This window comes from Castanea sativa, chromosome 11, assembly GCF_040712315.1.
Source record: "Castanea sativa cultivar Marrone di Chiusa Pesio chromosome 11, ASM4071231v1".
Classification (NCBI taxonomy): Eukaryota; Viridiplantae; Streptophyta; class Magnoliopsida; order Fagales; family Fagaceae; genus Castanea; species Castanea sativa.
Window position 1 is genome coordinate 33,504,415 of NC_134023.1, and position 15,375 is coordinate 33,519,789.

Here is a 15,375-nt window from a genome sequence, read left to right on the forward strand (position 1 = left end):
TTTTATGTTGAAAAATAATATAAAATTTAGATCATAATTAAATTTTCAAGGAATTATGATTTAATAAAACTCAAGTTCTAATACTTTTGTACATAAGGATTCCACGCATAAGAAAATTTATATTTAATTTTCAATCTTAATCAATTGATATGTGCCACACTTGCACAAACATGTTTCAATACTTACCTCTTTGGCAGATATTTTCAATTAAATGCCTTTTGTGCCATGCATAAGAAATTTTATGTTTAATTTTCAATCTAAATCAATTGATATGTGCCACACTTGTACAAACATGTTTTAATACTTATCTCTTTAATTTTCAATTAAATGATTTTCTCTTACTTCTCTCTCTCTCTCTCTCTCTCCAATATAGGGGACCTCATTCATGTTTGGTTCTACCCTAAAATCCAATCCGTATGATATTTTTCATTAATAAAAGTGATTTATGGACATTAGGCATTATGAATTCATTTGATGAATATTTTACGGATTATATTGTAGTGATTTAGGTGTGTGTTAATAGGAGTGGTGTCCCACACCATTTAGGATCTTTACTTAACTTTGGTAACCCTAGTGGATGATTAAGTGGAAATAAGGGGTTAAGTTTGATTAGCGTGCATGATTAAGGATTGTTTTATATGTCTATATATATGTATATGTCTATATATATATATAAAGATAATTAACTTAGTAAAAGAGAAATGGAAGGAAAAATACACTCAAGGACTTCTATTAAAGCACATCTATTTGATTAAATACAATTATGCAAAAGAATCTGCAAGTGCATTTTTGCCTTAATATTCAAATACCTTGTATTTAGGTATCAATTCTTCAGTAGTTAGAAGAATTATTTAATTATAATTATTATAAAAGTTGGATTCCAAGATTTGTGGATGCATGTCATGATAACACGTGTTCCTACTGCTCCCTTATCTTGCATGTAGGTATAATTTCTTGCCATGACTTGTTTTTATATTATTTAAATGTAAATTTAGCATGCTAGTTTATTGATTTCTTTGAATATGCTTAAACGTGCTTGAATTTTCTTGAATGTTTTTCATGTGTTCTTCAATATACTAGGCTTTTGATTTTAAAATTAGGCTTTATTTAACACGTTCACATGCTAGATTTAGGGTAATCATAATCACACACAACCACAATGTTCCATTATTAGAAATATCTTTCATTCTAGGATGTCACTACTCACACACATTCACTAGAATCTACTTTTTAACACAATTCAAATCTGGAATAAATTTAAATTAGGGTTGTAACTCATGATTGAAGGTAGCATTACTGAATTGATATTTGCAATGGCTTGCTGTTTTTAGCTTTGTGTTTGGACCTTTGCTTACCATTCTCGAATTGAAGTATCAAAGCCCAGATGTATCTCTATTCAACATACATGTTGCAATCATGTTGCTCTTAATAATAGATGTGTGTATCTTCACTATATCAATGGCAATGACAATAATACCGAATTTCGACAAAACCCATTTCCCTTTCTTGAAGGGTGTGTATCTTATTTCCAAAGTTTTTGCCTATGACTTAATTTTGTTGATGCTTGTTCCTCCTTTTGGGTGGTTCATCTTCACTATATGAACTATATGTACATCTGTTATGGTATTGACGTGTTGTTACTTTATTGCTCATGCGAACAAATTCTTCAACGTTGTCAAGAAACTCTTGAACCAATGTGGAACTTCCAAGCATGGGTGGCTTAATGCATTTGGAGGCCTACGACAAAAATTGATTATCTTGTTTTAAATGAAAAATTACTACTAATTAACATGAACTACGTAGAATCTATTCTTTTTTTAGAAATTTTATAGATAGAAAAAATTTGACAAAATTTTTCATACTTTTTGATTTGGTAGATTGATAGTGGTAAGTAAAAGAGTGGTGTTAGTGGTAGATTTAGATGAGAACTAGTAAAAGTTTGCAAACTAAACTCTTATTATTATTCTTATTTTTTTTAGAAGTGCACACATTCACAATATTTTTTACAACAAATCTTAGGTTTTAAGTTGTTTTTTGTTTTGCATTTGAAAATATCACTATAATTATTATTTTGTCATCAATAATAGGCTGTAACAATGTACTACTTAGCATTAGTTGTAAAAGTGTTGTGAAAAATATTGTGGACGTTGCATTTTTTTGGTTTTATTTTTATTTTTGGTTAAGATAACATTGTAATTTTGTAATAGTGATGCCTTTGGAGGGAGAGTGGTGCCTTTGGAGGGAGAGAAATAGTCGGTGCTTTGAAGATAAGGAGAGATCCATATCAGACTTGAAACTATTTTTTTTAGAACTTTAATGGATTAGTTGGCTGCATTGTGGAACCAATCCTTTTTATCTTTTCTTGATTTCTTAATTCTTGTAATTTTTGTTCTTGATTGTTTGACCCATTGTACACTCCCTGTGTACTAGGGTGTTCCCTTTTTTTTTTTACATCAATAAACTTATTACTTGTATATAAAAAAAAACATTGTAATTTTGTAATAAGTTTTTATTATTATGATAATCTCCTAGATGATAAATTTGGATAACAAATTTGAAATTTATAAAGTTTAGTTGTATATTAGGCAAATATAACACACTATAGCATAAGTTAGAAGAATATGGTTTGCCTTAAAAATATATTAATCAAACATACAAAAAATAATTGTTGCTTTTTATATATTACACCTCATTACATAATATTTATAGATGCGTGGGTCTGCGGTTAGTTTAAAAGAAAAAAGTTGACTTGATAAAAGAGAGACATATATTGCAATTGGCATCAAACTACATGAAAAAGAAGAAGAAGGGAGTCTAGTGAAGAATAAAGTGCATCAAAACCTTCACATCCAATACTGCTCTCTTTTGAGAAAGGCAGCTCGTCAGCTACTTTGCATCTTATACTCTCCAGAATCTTTTCTTCAAATGAACAATACCTAAATAGGCTAAATTCCTTCAAGATATGTACTTGCCATATCAACATCAAAGCAGACGGCAGTGTTCTATTCATATGTTCCTCTCTTTTGCACTTTGTATATGCTGAAAAAACAAATCTCATCAGCATATAATCTTTTACTTAGAAGTTAGAACAATTTAAATATATATATATATATTTAATATGAAGTGAAGTCTTCATTTTTCTTGGAATTTATAAAATTATTTAGTAGGCAATTCTATTTCTAGATAGGAAGCATTTAAAAAAAAATTCTGGCAATAAAGCAAAATCATTGAACTTTAATATCTTGATTGCTTCAGTGAATGGATGACACAGAAAAAAAAAGTTGTTTCTTTACTATTTGTTAATTCCACTTTCTTTACCTAGAATGCCTTAAGTAATCTTTTCTCTTTTCATTTTTTCCCTGAAACATAAGTAAATTATTCTCTTGTCATATTTAATCACATATATATAAAATTACTTGCACTCCATATGAAAATCTTTATAGAACCCGCCATTCACTATTTATTTATTTATTTTTATTATTATTATTATTATTATTATTATTATTATTATTATTGGTTTTATCAACCAACAATCTTGGGTTGCACAATAAAAATTTTCCCCTTCCAAATACCCCTCCAACTGTAATTAATCCTTTCCTTTCATTAGTTAAACCTAATATCATTATTAAGAAAGAACAATATGATAAAAATGGTGATAAAAGTACCTATAAGAGGGTCCAATGTAATGAGGTATTAGTATTACTTGGTATGCTTTCATGATCTCAAGGAACACAAAAGATGGAGAGTGGATTGGAATTGGAATTAAGCCACCAAAGGAATAAAAGAAGAGGAACCATTCATGCCATCCATTATCACTGAAGGAACAATTGTTAAAGTTGTTTGTGTTACTTTTGCTGAGAATCATTGCTTTCTAATATTATTTTCTTTAACCTGAAGAATTAATCCTTTGTGCAAGCATCATTAAAAGACAATTAACAGGAAAAGTGTTCAACAATATTGTCACCCTCATGGCTTATAAATATTGATGTGGTTATGCTAAGCTTGACACTACAACCTGCCTCTCATCACTTTTATCATCTCACGAAACTATTAAGCATTCCTGAAAGGGATAAAAAAAAATGGCAGACGGAGTTTTCTTTGACCTTTCCTGGAAAGTACTTGAAGTGCTACATTCCTTACTTCTCCAAGAGATCAAGTTAGCATATGGTGTCAAAGCTGAGCTTGGATATGTAGATAGCACAGTTTCCACAATCCAAGCCGTGCTTCTAGATGCAGAAAATCAAGGTTCTCATAATTACGAGATCAAAGACTGGCTCAGAAAGCTCAAAGATTTCTTCCTTGATGCTGATGACCTGCTGGATGATTTCTCAACTGAAGCTTTGCTACAGAAAATGATGACTGGAAGTAAGATAACAAAGGAGGTACGCATTTTCTTTTCAAGTTCAAACCAGCTTGCTTATTATCTTAAGATGGGCCATAGAATAAAGGCAATTAGGGAGAGACTAAATGCCTTTGCTGACGATAGGGTGAAGTTCGGGCTTATAGAAAACCGCATTGAGCCACAAGTCAATAATAGGAACAGAGAAACTTATTCTTTTGTACTTGAAGAAGATGTGGCTGGGAGAGATGATGATAAGAAAGAAATTATAAAACTTCTTTTTGATACCAATGTTGTAGAGAATGTTTCAATTATTCCAATAGTTGGAATTGGAGGATTAGGGAAGACTACACTAGTTCAACTCATATACAATGATGAAAATGTCAAAAATAATTTTGAGCCAAAGTTGTGGATTTGTGTGTCGGATAATTTCGATGTCAAACAAATTCTAGAATCTATGAAAGTTGAGAGGCGTGAAGAAAACCTTGAGATTTTACAAAATCAGCTTCGAGAAAGACAATGAAAAAAGATACTTCCTTGTCTTGGATGATGTGTGGAATGAGGACATAGATGAATGGCATAAATTTAAAAAATTTATTAATGGGTGGTGCAAGGGGACGTAGGATAGTGGTAACTACACGCTCTAGAAAGGTAGCAAAGATAACTGGCACAACTTCACTTTATGATCTTAAAGGCTTACCGGAAGAAAAGGCTTGGCCCTTATTTGTAAAAATGGCATTTAAAAATGGCAAAGCACTAGAAAACAAAGCCTTAGTAGCATTGGGAAAATAGATTGTGGGAAAGTGTAATGGGGTTCCTCTCGCTATAAGAACAATAGGAAGCTTATTGTATGGTAAAACCTCTGAAATTGAATGGCAATCCTTCTTAGAAAATGAACTCTCAAAACTAGCTCAACAAGAAAATAAGATTTTATTGACTCTAAAGTTAAGTTATGATCGTTTTCCGTCGCACTTGAAACAATGCTTTGCCTATTGTAGGTTGTTTCCAAAAGATCATAGAATTAATGTAGATAAACTTATTAAACTTTGGGCTGCACAAGGTTTTATTAAGTTAATAGATCAAAGACAACGTGTGGATGATGTTGGTAGAGAATATTTTATGCAATTACTTTGGAGGTCATTTTTCCAGGATGTAGAAAAGGATGATTTGGGCAACATAAAATGATGCAAAATGCATGATCTCATGCATGACCTTGCAATTCTTGTGGCTGGGACAGAAAATATCATATTAAATTCAAGTTTCGAAAATGTTATTGAAAATGTTCGTCATGTATCATTTGGTCCTACGGATTTATTGATACATCTTTCAATGCCAAAATGTAATGGATGGAAGATAAGAACAATTCTTGCATCTGGTGTAGGGGGGAATTTGGATAGCTTAACTTGCGATGCACTTGTCTCAAATCTCAAGTATTTACGGACATTGGATTTGAGCAAGGTAGGGCTACGTGTAGTGCCACATTCAATTGGGGAATTGAAGCATTTAAGATATCTTGATCTTTCTGAAAATTCTAGTATTGAAATTCTCCCCAATTCAATTACTAATTTGTTGAATTTGCTTACACTAAAACTAAATAGTTGTTTGGAGCTTAGAGAATTACCCAGGGACATTCAAAAGTTGGTCAATCTCAAGCATCTTGATATTACTGATTGTAGCCAATTGACACACATGTCCTTTGGACTTGGGCATCTTACTTCTCTTGAGACACTACCAATGTTTGTAGTGAGCAAGGAAGGTTTCAAGGCTAGGCCTAGTGGTGGGCTAAGTGAATTGAAAAATCTGAGAAATTTAGGAGGAAGCCTGACAATTACCAATTTAAGACATGGAAAAGATGACAAGGTGGTTCTGGAATGTAAAGGTGCAAAAATGACTGAGAATCAGCATCTTCAACGACTAGAATTTTCGTGGGACCCAGAGTGGACTGAAGAAATCGAATGTTATGATGAAATGTCATTGGAAGGTCTCCAGCCACATCCAAATCTTAAAGCATTAGGGTTGTGTGGTTATATGGGTGAAAATATTCCAAGTTGGGTTTCTTCACTCACTAATCTTATCGATTTGTGGTTAAGGGATAATCATAGATGCCAGCACTTGCCACCATTAAACCAACTCCCTTTCTCAAGACTGTCAGTCTTTTGGATATGGCAGCACTTGAATACATGGAGAAAGACACTGTTAGTAATTTGTTTGGTTCCTCTTCTTCAAAAGCAACATTTTTCCCATCCTTATATTCTCTTGAATTAAGAAATTGCCCTAATATGAAAGGGTGGTGGATGAAAGATGATGATAATGAGGCAGAGCATATGTTACTGCCATCATTTCCTCGTCTTTTAAAATTAGGAATTTATCAATGTCCTAACTTGACTTCCATGCCCAAGTTTCCATTTCTCAAAGAAGAGCTGCAATTGTATAAAGCTAGCTCAAAGGTATTGCATCAGACAATGAATCTGGTACCAAAACAGAGCCCATCAACCTCCTCCTCATGCAACTTTCCCCTCTCAGAATTAGAGTCTTTGTCCTTATCGAATGTTTCAGATTTAGAATTGCTTCCAGAGGAGTGGCTGCAGAACCTCGTTTCTCTCCGGAAAATCTTTATAATATTGTGTGATGGACTAGGATCTTCAACTTGTAGAAGTATTCAACATCTCACCTCGCTTCAATCTATGGAAATATGGCCCTACAATGAGCTTGCTCTGCTAAACAATGAAGATGATGGCTTGCAATGGCATGGCCTTAAGAGCCTTCGTTCTCTACGTCTTATGGGAATTACAAAGCTGGTGTCTTTACCAGATGGGCTTCAACATTTTACGACTCTTCAACAACTCGTAATTTCAGATTGTCCTAGTTTGATGCCTTTACCAGAGTGGATAGGCAACCTTAAATTACTACAAAGTCTTTTCATTCGCAATTGCCCCAACTTAACATCATTGCCTCGAGAGATTCATGAGCTCAAATCTTTAGAACATCTGACAATTATTGATTGTGCCCTCTTACGTCAAAGATGCCTGAGACAAACAGGTGAAGATTGGCCCAACATTGATCATAGCCCATACTTAATTGTGGATTATTGGGACCAGCCAGGAACAATTTCTTCAGGTATGCATCTATCTTTTAATCCCAATTTGTCATAGCCTTCGATATTTCTTCAACACGCTCTTCTTCTTGGTGCATTTTGAGCTTTGTAGTATTTTGGAGAACTTCTTGGTTAATTGACTTCTCATGCAGGAACAAATGAAGAACCATCTAAGACAGAGAACAAACCTTGGCTCAAAATTCGGACCCTATTCAAAAACTGCAGTTGTGCAACAGGTCAAGAACTCAGTGGTAATCTTATTTTCTTTCTTTCTTTCTTCTTCCTCTTTAATTTTTTTTAATTTTAAAATTCTTTTTTATTTTGTTCCTATCCATAAAAATTTTAATAAGACACTTGATTTTTTAATTTTTTTTAAAAGTTTTAGGAGAACAAATAAGTATAACATAAATTCTTTCATTTGTTCTTTTATTATAATAAATTTATATCTTTGTATAAAATAAGATTGTGTTCATGGACTGACATATATGGTTGATTATTATAATTACAGAATCATAGAAAATTTCTTAGCACTTTGAGGGCAGGACTTAACCAGGCAACTACACTGCAGAATTGTGCTAACTATGGAGGTGTTTTGTTTGTTTGTTTGTTTTTTTTATTTTTATTTTATTTTTTATAGGAGAGGGGGCTGTTGTATATAAAATTTTTGGCATAATTTGCAAATTCTCCATTGAACTACTCAGAAAATAACTAATGGCTTAAGTTGTTCTTTGATCATCCTTTTTGTACACAATACTTTCTCTTTGTAATTCTTTAGGCTTCTTTGTGTCCATTGTATGTGAAGTAGTCTTATTTTAATTACATCATCTTTACCTATAAAAACAGTAGTTCTTTGATGGGATAATCTACCTAAATAGATTATTTCTTTTGGTTTATGTTAAAAGCAAAGCATTCAATAATCACAAGATTTTCTCAATCTGAATTGCAATTTTTACCTACTAACTGAAAATTTCTAATTATAGTTTGAGTTTTTCAAACATTTCAAACAAAACCTTTGGTGCCTTCAGTTTCTTTGTTCTTTATCCCTTTTTATATGTTGGGATTCTAATTCAGAGATCATCACACAACCACGAACTATTTTTATTTTCCTTGTGGTTGATCTCTTGATATTTCTCTATCTCCTGCAGCTGCTAGCAACCTTATTTTCCAAATATTTCAAAGTTAAAAATTCTAGTCTTTTGATTCTTTGTACTCCTCATTGTTGTCTTACCAAAAAGGAAAAAATTTTTCCCTTCACAATTTTTATGGATGGCAAGTAATAACTTATCTTCTTTTTATCTGTTTTCATGTGATAGATTGTTAATTTTCGGAGGAGCACCCAAGTAACAAGTTTAAGAACTTTTTGTTCGCCAAGTGGTTGATGTCTTGCCTCTTTATCTACCTTCTAAAGCCATCTTTAAATCAAAGGTATTTGACTTTTTTGTAGAATGGAACACCAATATTATTGTTCTTGTTTGTTCTTCCTTATGTTTTTGAGGTTTTGATATTTTGGAGAACTTATTAGTGGTTTGATTTCTCATGCAGAACGAATGAAGGCAAGGAACAAATCTTGCTTAAAATTCATACATTGTTCAAAACATTCAGGCCTTGAAATTAAGCAAAGTTATGAACTCAGCGGTAATCATCTTTCTTTTTGATTTTGTATTTGGGAAATCTCTTTCTACTTTGTATTCTTTCTGTTTGTTCAAAGGACTTTTGTTGCATTTATGATTTTCACATATATGGAGAAGAAAAGGATAGTGTAACTTGCTTTCTGTTTTAACAATTTAAATCTTTGTACTAAAACTAAGTTGATGAGGTGTGATTTAGGTTGCTTTGCTGAAATAGAGAAAATCTTACACTTGAAGGGAGTATCTACTTGATCAACAAACACTGCAGGAATTCACTTATTATGAGGGTATTCTGTTCAGTCATTTCATTTGCACAATGTCATTAGATTAATTAGAAAGAAACTACTGGCTTAGTTAGTTTATACAATGAAATAAGGCAGAATAATTTCTTCTTCTCTCAAATGAGTTTGAAGAATTCTTTTAATGTCAAAGGCATGATGAGATTGAGTCTAGTGTCTTTAGGGAATAAAATTGCTTAAATCTATAGGTAGACTTTTTTTCTTATAATTAAAAAAAAATATATCTAAATTGCATTCTGTATGTGTTGGGGACTCCTTTTTCACACCATATGGCATCACTTCATCGGCAACTTGCGCCACATCAATATATTATTGATTTTTGGATAAATCTCATTTAAAGCCCAAAATAAGCTTATATCTTATTCAACTACATGGATTGGGCTCACATGGCTCACAAGATCCTTATTTCATGAGGTGGATTCATGGTCTATATTTCTTCTTCATCAATTGGGATCATAACCCACAACATCATCAACATCAATATATAGATCGAGTTCAAGCAATGAATCAAAACTCATAGTCCATATTATCTCTCTCATACTCATGGAAGGTGGCTTCTCCAACAAAAGCTCATATTTACACAAAATGAAAATAAAGCCCAAGGTACGTCATCTAATCTTTGGCTCATGATCCAAGCTCATGAGTTTCTTTGGGGAAACTTTGGGAGTCGTGGTTTGGAGGGCCAAGAGATATATTTAGTAAAGCTCAAGTGGTTTAAAGTTGATAAAAGAAATATGTTGCTTGGCGTGTTTTCTCCAACTCCCTGAACTCTGACGAGTTAGTGTGTAGCGGGTAACATATGGTAAGTTCTCTTATCACAAACACTTAAAATGATAAAACTCCTCATTACTCTTTTCTTAAAACTTAATATTCATCATATGACAAACACTCAAAAACTTTAGCCATCTAAATATTCAAAATAACTATTCATTTAATCTCTAGCTGTTGCTATACGAATTTGGAAACCTAAGTATATTATTTTATATAAACTTATTACTACTTTTAGGTAAAATCCAACTCAAACACATTGTTAAATCTGATTCTTCAATCTTCAAATATAAAATATTCATAATATCTTTAATACCTAGCTACCATTTGCCATAATCAGACCAAGTATTCCCCTACCAGCTGCCAGTGCAAAGCATTAAATGCTCTTCTTGCTCACCAAGATTAAGTCATAACACAATGAGACCTTGACTAAATCTCTAGAGTTCCATTAACTATCAATCAATCATTCTATTACTTGCAAAAAATGTATTGTAATAAAATCTTGGACCAAAAATATAAATACCTAAAACAGGAAACCTTACCAGCAGAACATCAGCAGTGTGTTCAGCACTTAACACCTGGCTAAAAGTGACATCACCAGCCATTTAATGCTTAAATCCCAGCAACTAGCTGTTATACCCAAAACAACAAGATACCTTTAAAAGAGATCTTACCATTTTCAGCCAAACCCATGAAATAAATGTCGAATATTCTCTACAGTAGCCTAACATCATCCAGCTGACCTCATCTACTTCAACCTCAAGCAACAACTGTCTTATGATAGCTACGACAGCTTTATCTGACAGATGGGACAACTTTTTTAGAACAATTGTGACAATTGATCCAGTAGTCTTGACATTACAGAATTTCCTTATTTGGCTAAAAACCAAAACCAACCAAAGAAACTATTTTTTTCTTACTAAAATCCTTTCGTTTTCTGTTGGTCTTTCCTCCAGCTGCTACTACCCAAAACAGCAAGAACACCTTAAAGCTGAACATACCATTTTTTGCCAAATCTTAGGATGGATTTTCAAAAAATTTATTGCTAATTGTGATAGATTTTTGTTGAGATTCTTTGCTAAATGCCCCCTTAAACTCAGCTATAAATAGAGCCCTTCATCAACACATCAAGACACAATAATAGAGAAGAACAACTCTCTCATAAACTTTTCTATTTTCTCTCTCCCTCTAATTATCTTCTTAAGCTCTTAATGAGGTTCTGAGTTCTTAGTTTCCAAATTAGAAACTAAGCTCTTCAGCCCTTAGTTCACAAATGCCCCTCATATCACTGCTCATAAGCCTCTATCCATCATTCAGCAGAAAATCTCAGCAACATTGCTAAATAAACTACAACACCATTACTCTTCTTATGCTCATTCTCTCACTCTCCATATTCAGAAAATACATCTATCTTGTTGCTCATATCCTCTAAATACATCTCCCTCTTCACTTCTTTTACAAAACCTCTTCTCTTACAAAATCTTTCCTCTTGGAAAGCAACACAAGTCATCACTATAACTTCTCCGGTAGCTACAATCTCATATCTTTACTATATTGAACCTCCATAACTCTCATTACTTCCATGTCTTACAAATTACAGATACTGCATCTCACAAAACATCTATATCTTTTACCACTTTCATACTTCTCAAGAGATATCAAACACTTATAATAAAAGTCTTTCTTATGGAAGACATAAACTTCTAATATTAAAGTCCTTCTCCTAGAAGGCACAAATACTTCTTAAAAAAGCCCTTCCCATGAATGACAATATTATTCATAATTTCACAATAACTAAATGAGCATTATCAAGGGGAAATTCATTTAAGTGCATGATAAAGGAGACAAACTTAACCAGCCTCAACACACAACTGGATATACTCTCTCTCCCTCCAGTTGCACCAATTTTTCTCCTTCAATCTTGAAGTTATTATGGCAAATTGCCTCTCCTCCGTTGGAGTCATTCTGCTAGAATACTATCAACTCATTGATGCTATACAGCTGGAGTTACAAACCATACAAAGATAAGTGACTTTATTTCCATATCTTTAAATTTACATTACTAAATACATTATTACTTCACCTTTAAATATATATTACTTTATTTCAACTACTATTACAACTATTAATCAAAGCTATTATATCAAACACATTATTTATTCAACCATTATGATGATTCTTAAACTTTTGGCTTTACTCATTTTGTAGGCTTGCAAATACGCCGGAAGCCATTGGATTACATGGCCCAATGTTGAGGAAGCCATTGGACTACATGACTCAATGTTGAGTTCTGGACGCAACTCCCCAAACATATTTGGGTCTAGCAAGGTCACCCCCAATGGACAACATGTGGCTGCGCACCGAAAAACGGCCACCAACAGTATGCCTGAAGTCATTGGACTACATGACCCAATATTGAGGAAGCCATTGGACTACACGACCCAACGTTGAGTTCTGGACGCAACTCCTCAAACATATTTGGGTCTAGCAAGGTTACCTCCCAACGGACAGCAAGTGGCTGCGCACTAAAAAACGGCCACCAGCAGTATGTAATAATTTTTTAAATAATTAGATTTTGAATGTGCTATTTCAGAATAATCTTCAACTTTCTTTAATTTAATAGTTATTGAGATCCCAGTCTCGATGTTAATTAATGCTCGCTCACTAATTCTTTATTATGGAATAATTTGAAAACTTGCTTCAAAATTTTTTTCTCCTGGAAAAAAGCAAAGAGAAGTTGCTTATGGAAGTTCCATCTCAAGTTTCTGCCAATGCAACGGGTGTCCATGATGTTTTGGTTTCAATGTTTTTGAACAATCTGTTCAAAACTTCCTTTTTGGCATTTCTTGATATCACACCTTGAAATAGGATTGTAAAATCAAATCTTACGATCTTATCTGTTTGGAGATACACCATGAAATTAGTGGTTGGAAACTTGATGATGAATTCTATTTAAATATGAAAGCAACATGTTTGAACGTTGTGTGCTCATATGACACAGAGACTGCCTAGATTCAAAATTTTCCTTTTGCAGTATTGTTGAACACAGTTTATTTACTTAAAGATAATGTGGAAATTATTAATAATTCAATGCTCGTTTTCTTGCTGAACTTCTTAGGGTCGTCTTGTGCAAAAGTCAAGGACATGTGGTTTAGAAGCAAATATGAATGTTGTATCATGATGTATCATGATTGAGAGCAATTTGGCACTTGGGGGTCATTGAATTTGATGTTTTAGGGAAATCTGTTATGCTGCCTTGGAATTAAATTAGATATTTTTTGTTCCTAAGGCATTAAAAATTATTTATTTTTGAATTTTTGAGATGTAAGCTGACCAGCATTTGATTGTATGCAGGTGAGTGGAAAATTTTTAGGGTCATCTTATTGCAGATTTTGCTACTATCCCATATAGGAAATTTAATTTGCTTCTGCCATTTTTTTATCAATAGACTGGAATGAGATATGCATTACATTGAGAATGAATTAGACCATGAAACAAACGCTTCATAATCTGTTGCTTGATTTTTAACTTGGAAAGCTTTGTAAATTTTTGTCTTTTATTTCTACCTAAGTTAGGGTAGTTCAAGTGATCTATCAAACTTGCCTTTCTCAAAAATGTAGTTCTTGATGAGAAGTGACTTTCATGTTTGAACCTATGATCTTACTTTCCACCCTCATTTATTGGGGGAGGAGAGATGCCATTTGGTCCAAAGACCATTGCTCTTTTTTTTGGGGGGAGTGGAGGATGTGTTACTTTGTAGTCAATTCAAAATCAAAATAGAGGTGGATTCTCATGAGTCTTCTATCCAATAGGCAATAGTCTTCAATGCTTTTTTGAATATTGACAGAGGTTGACAATGTTTCCTTTGTCATTGTGTTAGATGTGTATAATGGGAAACGGTGTAAAGAACATGTCACCATTTGGACTGATATACGCCTATATGTACACACACACACATCTATGGATATGATTGGATATATCATTTTGATGCATTTTTCTGTGTCACAATTGAGTTCATTAAAATGAGTAGTGAGTCTGGATTTAACACTTATAAGGAGCAATCTCCTGAATTAATGGCTTTGTGGAGGTGTTTGTAGTTATTGACACTGTTGACTTTCTCATAAAGAATAATTTCTCAGTTAGCACCTTCACCTTATAGATGACACTGTTGTCATTATGTGATTTCTAAGCATTTATCCAAAGTTATGACGTGAGAACTCCTAGTTCTAAGCTCAAACTTAATGATAACAGTATCATCTATAATGTGAAAGTACTAACTGAGAAATTACTCTTTATGAGAGAGTTAACTTCAGAAAGAAATGTTATTATAAATTTCAAAAAAGATAACTTTAGAAAGGGATCAATTACTCCATGTTTGCCAAAAAAATATGATTTACTCGTAGAGCACATCAGTTTACTGGTGGCTTTGGCCTATTAACATTTGTACGTTTTGTGTAACCATATACATCTATACATTCATATTTATTTACTAATTCTTAGCCTGCATCTCTTTTTGAGTTTTGTTAAACACTTGTCCAGATTTCAATATTTAACTTCTGTTCCATTTTATACTGACAATTATATAATTATGTACTCTTCTGCATTTTAGGTGGTTGGTTACCTGTTGAAGATGGGGATTTGGATAGCTCGCCATAACTATCTTGAAAGTGAACGCGTACTTGATTCTATTCTTGTGAGGAATAAAAAGTTGATGATTCGCATTGTTGGATCACTGATAATTGCTATAAAGATTGAAAATATAAGGCTTCTGGTACTAATTCATATTCAAATAACCCAATGCTTTGTCTTTAATTTATGAAGCTCATCTGCAGTTGTGATATCGGTGTTTAATGTGGCACATGTATGCATACATATCTAAATACATATACTGTTCCTCTTTTACCAGTCACTAATTTTGGTGTTGTAATTTGTTGTGGGCATGCTTGTAGTAAGCATTTAAGTAATTTACTTTGATAATAAATTTGAATTAGGATTTTTTCTAGTTTTATTTTTATTTTTTATATGAGGATTTTTCCTAGTTTAGTCTGAATCAGTGAGTACTGAGGATATGTATCATAATAAAATAGAACAGTGGTAAAATCTTTGGCTCTTTTTAATTATTTATTTATTTATTTTTTATGTAAAGAGTTACTTTGAATTGTAAATTTATACTTTATTAAGTGCACGTTTTCATGCTTATATACATTAGCATTTTATTTTTGCCCCATAGCAAATGAAATCATATTA

At 32.8% G+C, this 15,375-nt stretch overlaps 1 pseudogene; it reads left to right on the forward strand.

Annotated features, from left to right (window-relative positions):
* Positions 1-4,079: 4,079 nt before the first annotated feature.
* On the forward strand, positions 4,080-10,550 carry LOC142617839 (putative disease resistance protein RGA1; annotated as a pseudogene).
* The last annotated feature ends 4,825 nt before the right edge of the window (positions 10,551-15,375 follow it).